Genomic DNA, 8,855 nt, shown 5'->3' with positions numbered 1-8,855 from the left:
CAATATGAAAAATATGTGCCCTTTCACATTCCAGACTACTCTAAACCCATCAAGTTTCAGAGTGTTGGGCTCCTCCAAGACAATTCATCTTCACTTGCTCCATAACCACTTAAGATTATCAAATTCCCACATTGTGATCGAGTTATCCATTTTAAATATTAGTTTTTTGATCTTCATCCTTGTGAGCATTGTAGAAAACATACTCATAATTAAGAAAAATGTTCCAGACACTAGGCTCCTACAAGAGAACACATTCACCTTGAATGGACCACTTCTTGGAAATGGTCTTCAACAACCAAGAAGATAAATTGGTCATACCTCAAAGTTCATTCTTCAGTATTGACACATCTTGCAGTGGATATATCATCTTCTCACCTTGTATTTAAAAGGGGGGAATTGTCAATCAACTACTAGCTTTGAAGTTATATCAAGCTTGCCTAAGCCACAACCCAAATTAGATCCAACTGCTAGATCCTAGATCCAAAGTCAGCTAGTGCCAAAGTTATAGTTATAACTAGGGTTCATGTTCCATGATCATGATTTGGCTGATGGCTAGCCTTAAATCAACAATTGTAGAAAATTTTAGATTCTACAACATATTTCATTAGTTTATGGCCATCTTTACATAATCATCAAGGAGCACTTCTACTTCACATAAGACTTCAGCTTCTAGCTAGATTTAGAATTTTTCCAAGAACTACTTTGATCCAAGTTCTAGAGTTGGTGGATAACCTTAAACCACAATTGGTAGAATACTTTGGATTTTTCTACCTCATTTCATTTGTGGTATTCCTTAAACCACCATTAAAAGAGCACATCCAACCATTAGCTTCTATACACCTTTGTATTTCGACTCTCTTATTGGACTCACACACACCCCTTCAAATTAAGAGGGAAATGTTGGACACCTAATCTGTCAAGGCTGGTGGTGTGGAGGAATGTGAACCATCATGAGGAGTTCAAGAGACCTCGGTAGTTGAATCTAACAGTCACAAGTAATGTCTAAATATGTGCACGATTTTAGTAAGAAATAAATGCATACTTATCTAATACATTGTCTATTTTTTTGAGTGTGCTAATATCATGGAACATCAATTCCCTTTTGGTTGAAGGATCCCCATTTAAATTTTGGGCTTAAGGAACTTGATTTACACTTCATATACCAAAATTTAAAATACAGATTCAATTATACATATAAACAATACTAGAAGCTCAATTAGCATAATCCTTTAAATGAACATGAGAGATATTATAGAATGGAAAATAAAAATTGTCACACCATAAATATTCACATAGCACATCTTAGATTTTACCCTGGAAACCATTAACTGGTAAAGCCAACCAATCTTTGATCCTCACCGCCCTTATATTCTCAATCGATTATTATAGCTAGATTACAATGAACTTCAAACTTGGTCCACATGTAAGACCAATGCTCTCATACACACCTGATCTATATCAATCATTACTATACATCATCTCTCATTAGCCTTACTTCATTCTTGATTGATTGCCACATAAAAATCTAACTTGAAAACTTCTTAACTTAGTATAGCTAGTTGAATATAATTAGCTAAGATCCTAAGAATCTTGGGATTCCTAACTATTTTCCAACCAATTCTCATTGTAGCTAATTTCCCTTTGACCAACAGTCTTAATCGACTATGTGAATGTGGTTGCTATGATCCCTTTGATTTCTCTAGTCAATTATCAACTTTTGTTGGTTGCTCAACTATCCATCATCTTTCACTGATGTGACTGCTCTCGACTCAAGCATTGAATTATATTCTCATCGACTTGACTTCAACTGTCCAATCAAATTTTTATCCTAGGTGATTGCTCCTAAGTAGATTTATTGATGTTCATTCCTATTTATCTTATTCGAATAGTTAATTGTCTAACGAAAATCTAGTCAATTGAAATTACCTATAAAGAGTGAAAAAATCTCCCACTTGTCTTGTTTGCATGAATTTTTAATATCATGCCTTTTAGTGAACTAAGAACCCCAAGCTTGGCTCCTCTCTACATGAAGAGAATCAACCATCATTCATTGAATTTGTTAAAAATTCTACTACAGTATTCACCATTTCTACCTTTACCAACATCACCTTCTTACTTTCCAACATATCTATAATGAAATGGTATTGTACATCAATAATTTATTTCCTTGAATGGGAAGCTAGATTCTTTTCCAAGACAATTGCATTCTAACTGTTACAATATGTCCTTACTACTTATTGAGAAAACTTGATCTTTGAACACAACTTCCACAACCATAATGATTTCCTTACTTGTAAAATTGGATAACTATATGTTTAGTATCCATCATCAATAATGCCATGACTAATTGTTCCTTATTCATCCAGTTAATAGCTCCACCAAACTATTTGAATATGTATCTTCTAGTCAACCTTCTTTTATACAAATTACTAGCCCATACGACATCAATAAATCCTCACACGATTGATTCATTGTCATCCTCAAGTCCTTCATGGTAGCAGATCGCATGATCACTTGTGCCATGAAAATGCCTTAATACTCTCTTGACAATAGAACTAATATCTATTCCAAGTGTTTTCATCTATCTTATTAATACTCCCACTGCATGAGAAATATCTAATGGAGTGTAGACTATTGCATACATTATACTACCTACAACACTTGCATATGGAACACAAGCCATGTTCTCTCTTTCTTCCTAATATTTTGACACTAATCAATAGTTAATATCTCCCCAATAGGAATTAGTACCTTCATTCATTTACAATATTTCATGTTGAGAAGCTTCATAATTGTTTCAATGTACTTCTTCTAATTTACATAGAGTTTATTAATCGTGCGTTCTCTATTGATCTCCATTCCAAGAATGAAACGTGTAGCATTGAGATCCTTCATGTCAATTTTGGAGGATGGTTGCGTCTTCACCTCAATAATGTTGTTCCTAACCAACAAAAACTCATCAATAGAAAACACTACATATATGAAACACTTGCCTTTGAACTTGAGATATACACAATGATTAACTCAACTTCTCAGAAGTCCCGATCCTTGGATACTTGTGTCAAACTTATAGTACCACATCCTAGGTGATATATTCAAACCATAAAAGGACTTTGTTAGCTTGTAGACCAAATTCTCCTTTCCCTTTACCATAAAAACCTTCATGATGTTTCATGTAGATTTTCTCCCCTAAGTCACCATGTAGAAATGATGTCTTTGCATCCATTTTATCAATCTCCAAATCAAATATTATGGCTAGAGACAATAGTACTTTGATGGAAGTTAATTTTGAAATAGGGGAAAATATCTCACCAAAGTTGACTCCTTTGACTTAGGAACAACCTTTCACCCCCATTTGAGCCTTATACTTCTCAACTTGACCTCTCACATTCAAATTTTTCATGAACACCCACTTACAATCAATAGGTTTCCTTCCATCGAGTAATTGAGCTAGATCCCATATCTTATTCTTGTGCAAAGAATCCATTTCTTTCTTCATGGCTTTTGACCAAAGTTTAGTACCCTCTATCAAATTGACTACCGCCCCACATTACCTAGGTTCATGATTAGTGGTAGATAACACAAAATAAATTCAAAAACTAGGTGGGGAGTACCTTTTAGGTTATTTCTTGACTCAAATAGACCTCCATATAACTAGATCTTGTTGTTCCACCTCTTCGTCTGTCTCAATTGCCTCATCTAAGTTACTTTCATCTAACTTCAAGTCAATTACCAATTTTTTTTACTCTCTACTTTTCTACAAGTCTCTTCATCCCAAGAAGTACACCTAAATTTTTGAATATCACATGTAAAATATGAAATATCTTCCTTGTTAGTAGACCCCATAACTTATATATTTTCATTCCATCCTTGTAGCCAATGAAAATACATTTGACTTTTTTCTTTTCCTTTGAAATATGAACAAAAGCCTCACAGTAAAAAAATTGAGATGTGCGAGTGATAGATTTTTACCAAACCATACTTCCTATGGAGTTTTTTCAACCAACACTAATGATGGAGACTTATTTAGTAGGTAACATGCAATTATGATTTGCTTCTACCCATAAATATTGTGCCAATCCTACACTACTAAGCTTGCTTCTTTCCTTGTCCATCAATGTCGTATTCATTCTTTTAGCAACTTCATTCTACTAATGAGTGTATGGAGTAGTCATTTGGCATGCTATCATATGCTCTTTTCATAATTGCTTAAACTCTTCACCACATAATTCATATCCATTTTAATTTCTTAGCACCTTTACCTTCCTATCTATCTGATTCTCAATAAGAGATTTGAACTGTTAAAATTTATCGAAAACTTCATATTTCTTCCTCAAATAATAAAAACACGTCATCATGGAGAAATCATTAATGAAGGAAACATAGTATTTAGATTCACCTAGTGACTATACTGGTATTTTCCTAAGTACATATATCAACTAACTCTATATTCACTTTTCCCTTGTAGTGCCAAATGGGAATCTAACATGATTATGTTTCCCATAAACGCAATGTTCACTAAAAATTGACTTCTAGAGAGTTACCAGATAGATCTTTAATGATACATGTACTTTGAATTGCTTGAATTCCTTTCTCTCCATTGTGTCCCATCCTTTGACACCACAACATGGTCTTGTTAACTAGACAAGAAGCTAACATATTGGTTTTAGGGCCAATTCCACTACTACATCCACTCGGGTCAATGTGCCTTGACAACTCGTATAATGTCCCAATCTAAACACCTCTCATCAACAGCATCACTCCACAAACTATCTTACATGAATCCTTATTGAATATTATATGCATACTTCCATCAAGAATTTGGCTAATAAAATTACATTCCTAGCTAAACTTAGAATATGTAGTACTCTTAGCAATGTTCTAATCCAACTGTCCTTTCATACTAGTGGAACTCAATCATGACCAGATATCCTAAATGTTAAATTTTCCCTCAGATGGACATACCCTCCATTATATTCTTCATAGTTGCAAAACCACTCCTTGTGGGGTGTCATATGATAGGATGCTCCTTAGTCGATTAACCATGCCTTGTAATTTGATTGTGTAATCATTGAAGCTAAATACACATCCCTAATTTCTCATCCAAATAATTTCTCCCTTTAGTTTTCTAATCATCAAATCCCTTACTCTATTAAAAATATTCAACTTACAATATTGTAATTTGTAAGGTCCCACCTTACCAACCATCAATAATATAGTGAATTAGAGGTCACATTAATCACTCATACTCATTTTTGTTTTTTTTTTTTTTTTTAAACATTACGGACTTAGTTATCATATACCTTTGTCTAGTCAATTTAATGTCTTAAATTTCTCTACATAAATTATCAATCCGGGTATCGTAAACTGATGAAGTGTGGTGCACCATATGTGCTTAGTTAACCTTTTTCTTACTTCGTTGTTTTATAGATTTTATTTTGTTTTGGGGTTTTGTTTTTGTTGGTTTCCTAAAGTGTCTAATGCAAATGGAAATCCTATTCTAAGGTCTTAAGAATACTTTTAAAGGACAAGTATGGATAGAGATTTCAAGACAAGGCCTATGTCCCTAATGGTAACTTCCAAAACTTAGCACTTCAAAAGATCTCAAAACATGTTATTGATGGAATTAGTACTTAAACAAAAGTGTAAATATGTAGCTACTTCAATCAAAATGGAATGCAACAACCAATCAATGAGCTTGTGACCATGAAACCCAGTATCCTTGCTGATGTATAGAAAGAAAACTGAACTTAAAGCAATTCAAAAATTGTAAGCAAAGTAAACTAAATCATATTACATCAACTCATATTCTGACCCCTCACCATTGACTCACTCTGGCTATAGGAGGTAATCATAAATAAATTGAGCAATCTGATATCTAATTTGCATAAAATGAAACTAATATTAAACTACACATTCATACTTCAATCCCTCACCATTCGACTCACTCTGGCTATAGGAGGTAACTGAAAATGACATGAGAAATTCAATAACTAACTTGCAGAAAAATAAACTAATATCAAGCTACGCATTCATACTTCAATCCCTCACCATTTGAGTCGCTCTGGCTATAGGAGGTAACTGAAAATGACATGAGAAATTCAATAACTAACTTGCAGAAAAATAAACTAATATCAAACTACACATTCATACTTCAATCCCTCACCATTTGAGTCGCTCTGGCTATAGGAGGTAACTAAAAATAACATGAGCAGTCTAATATCTATCTTGCAGAAAAGTAAATGAACAAAACAAAACTGAAAGAAATAACAATGCTGGAATTAGAACTCAGAAAATAAATCAGCAGAAGGACAAGATGATTCCATCATGTCATTAGTCATTAAAAAGATATGTGCATTACTAATCTACAATCAACCGGTTGAACACACTTGCATGAATTAAAATTGCATGAATGAAAAATCTAATCTATCAAACTTGAAAGCAATCAAATGACATAATGAAATCAAAGCAAAATTTACAAAATGAAATCTACTCTACCTTACATTCTAATATGCTCCATGACATCTACTTCACATCTCCTTCCATGTTGAGAACATCAAAGCTTTATTCAAATTCTTCAAAATTACAAAGTACAACAAAGTTCTCCAAAGCTTTCAAAAGCCATCAAGGAAGAACTACAAACTCCAAGCTAAAGAACTCACAAGCTAAAAAGACTAAAAAATGAAGGAGAGAGATCTCTTATTTATACAAAAAAATTAGAAGCCATCTCATTAATGAGAGTCCATGAATTTCTCCCTCTACCTCTAGAGTCCTAATCAAAATAGGAACTGATAAGACACATGTCTTCTTAGAGTTACAATACAATTAGGAGATGTGACACATATCCTCATGATCCCATGATTCTTTCCACTCAAATTAGAATTTGACCTTAGAGTGCCACATAAGAGTCTTCTAGAAGCCTCCTTTTAACCTACACATGTCAACAATCTCAACCCATTTGTTAGGTATAAGCATATGCACATTATTTTCTAATTTTTAACCACAAATTCACTTAAAAGACTTAGAATTAATAAATATTGGAAAAACATAAATGTGGCCCAATGATAATGAAAGTGGGATGAATGTGGTGACATAGTAGTGAAATGGAGGTGAAATGGAGGTGATATAATGGACATAATAGTGAAAGTGTAATGGAAATGAATGACATTTTCAAGACTCAACATACCTCCCAACTGAAGCTATTGCATGTCCTCATACAATATATATTACATTAACTCTTTTGATCCTTGAGCTTGGCTTAACTTTGCATGATATCATTTGATAACTTCATATTTTTGCAAAGTGTTTTACTTGAATTGCAACATGGTTAGTTCTTGTGTTACAACCATTTTTTTTTTTGCATTCTATTTTGATCTTTGAGCTTTGCATAATGATATTTTGATTATTGTTGCAAAGTATATATTTATTAGATTGCATGATGGTTGGTTCTTGTGTGACAACCATGATTTTGTTTGTATCCAATTTATCCTTTAAGCACTTTTTCAAAAGCCATTGTATGCTCATAATAGCAATGTAATAATTAATATATGTTGGAAGTGTGTGGGCTCCTGAATATGATATGGATGTGGCAAAATATGAAGATGAATCCCCCCCCCCCCCCCAAAACTGATGGTATTGACAATTTTATGAAGTGAGGAAGAGAAATGTTTTTCCAACAATTATCATTCTAGCTTTTTATGGAATTCTATGGTCAAAAGTTAGAAAATGACGTACCTTCACTTACCCTTTGGAATGGATGAGTTGTGTGTGGTGGCTGCAAAATTATGATCATATTCTTCTTCAAGTGGTTGAACAAGAGGAGTCATGGATAAACAGATAAGATGACTTTTTATTGCTTCTACTAAAACTTGTTGAATCTGCTCCAAAATGCTGAAAATAATAGTCTTCATGTCTTCAAAACTCATTGGCACAATTCCTACTATGTGAAAAGATGTTTTGATGTCAAACATAGTAGGAAATTGTTGACTTAGTGACCATTAATGGATGCCACTAGTCAACACGAGAACTCTCACCATTGATGACAATGAGAGTCAAGATGCCCAAACACATCTTGCTAGGTACGAATGAATTTGCCGATGTCGAGTCACCTAGAAGATCTAATGAACAAGGGACATTAATGTATTCCCATTGTTTGTCAGAATGAGGACTTGCCATTAAGGCATGCAAGCCTCAAGGTGTTTTTACAAAGAACTTAGACTCAAAGGACTATGGACTCAATAATTTGCATTGAAGCAGGGCTTATTTGCAGAATGAAAATGATAGGAAATGGAAGATGAAAATGGAAGATGGCAATGGAGAGTAGAAATGGTAATGGGCAATAAGCACGTGAATGAGACTCTTGCTTTTATTTGTGGATTATGAATGGAGAAAAAGAGATGGAAAGTGTATGTGAATGTAAATAGAAAATATGGAGTGAATGGTTTATTATGAAGTATGGATGTGATGGAGACAATAGTATCTGAAAGTTTTTCAAGTGTTTGGATCTGATTTTGCATCATCATATTTCCTCTTTGTTGCTAATCATCCTTTTATGAAACAAATTGGTCTTTTAGAGAGACACCATTCTCTTGTAGTCATTTGTCCTTCCTCCTGGAACCTGCAAAAAAACTAATACTTCTTCTGCAATGGAATGTAAGATTATCAAAGGAGAGAGATGGTCAATCTCTCGAGTTATGATATTTACACACAAAACTAAGAATTTGTATTAATGAAACAAGTTCTCAAAGGAAAAATCAAAAGAATTTATACCTGATTTGGAATTAGTGCCTCAAGTTGATGTTGCTTCTTTTCAGCAATTTATTTCATTATTTTCCATTTCAAACTCAAATGATGGA

Source organism: Pinus tabuliformis, chromosome 1_2 (genome assembly GCF_031772625.1).
Source record: "Pinus tabuliformis cultivar Carrire ecotype Pingquan chromosome 1_2, CPIR1, whole genome shotgun sequence".
NCBI classification, from domain to species: Eukaryota; Viridiplantae; Streptophyta; class Pinopsida; order Pinales; family Pinaceae; genus Pinus; species Pinus tabuliformis.
Note: the sequence above shows the minus strand (reverse complement) of the source record.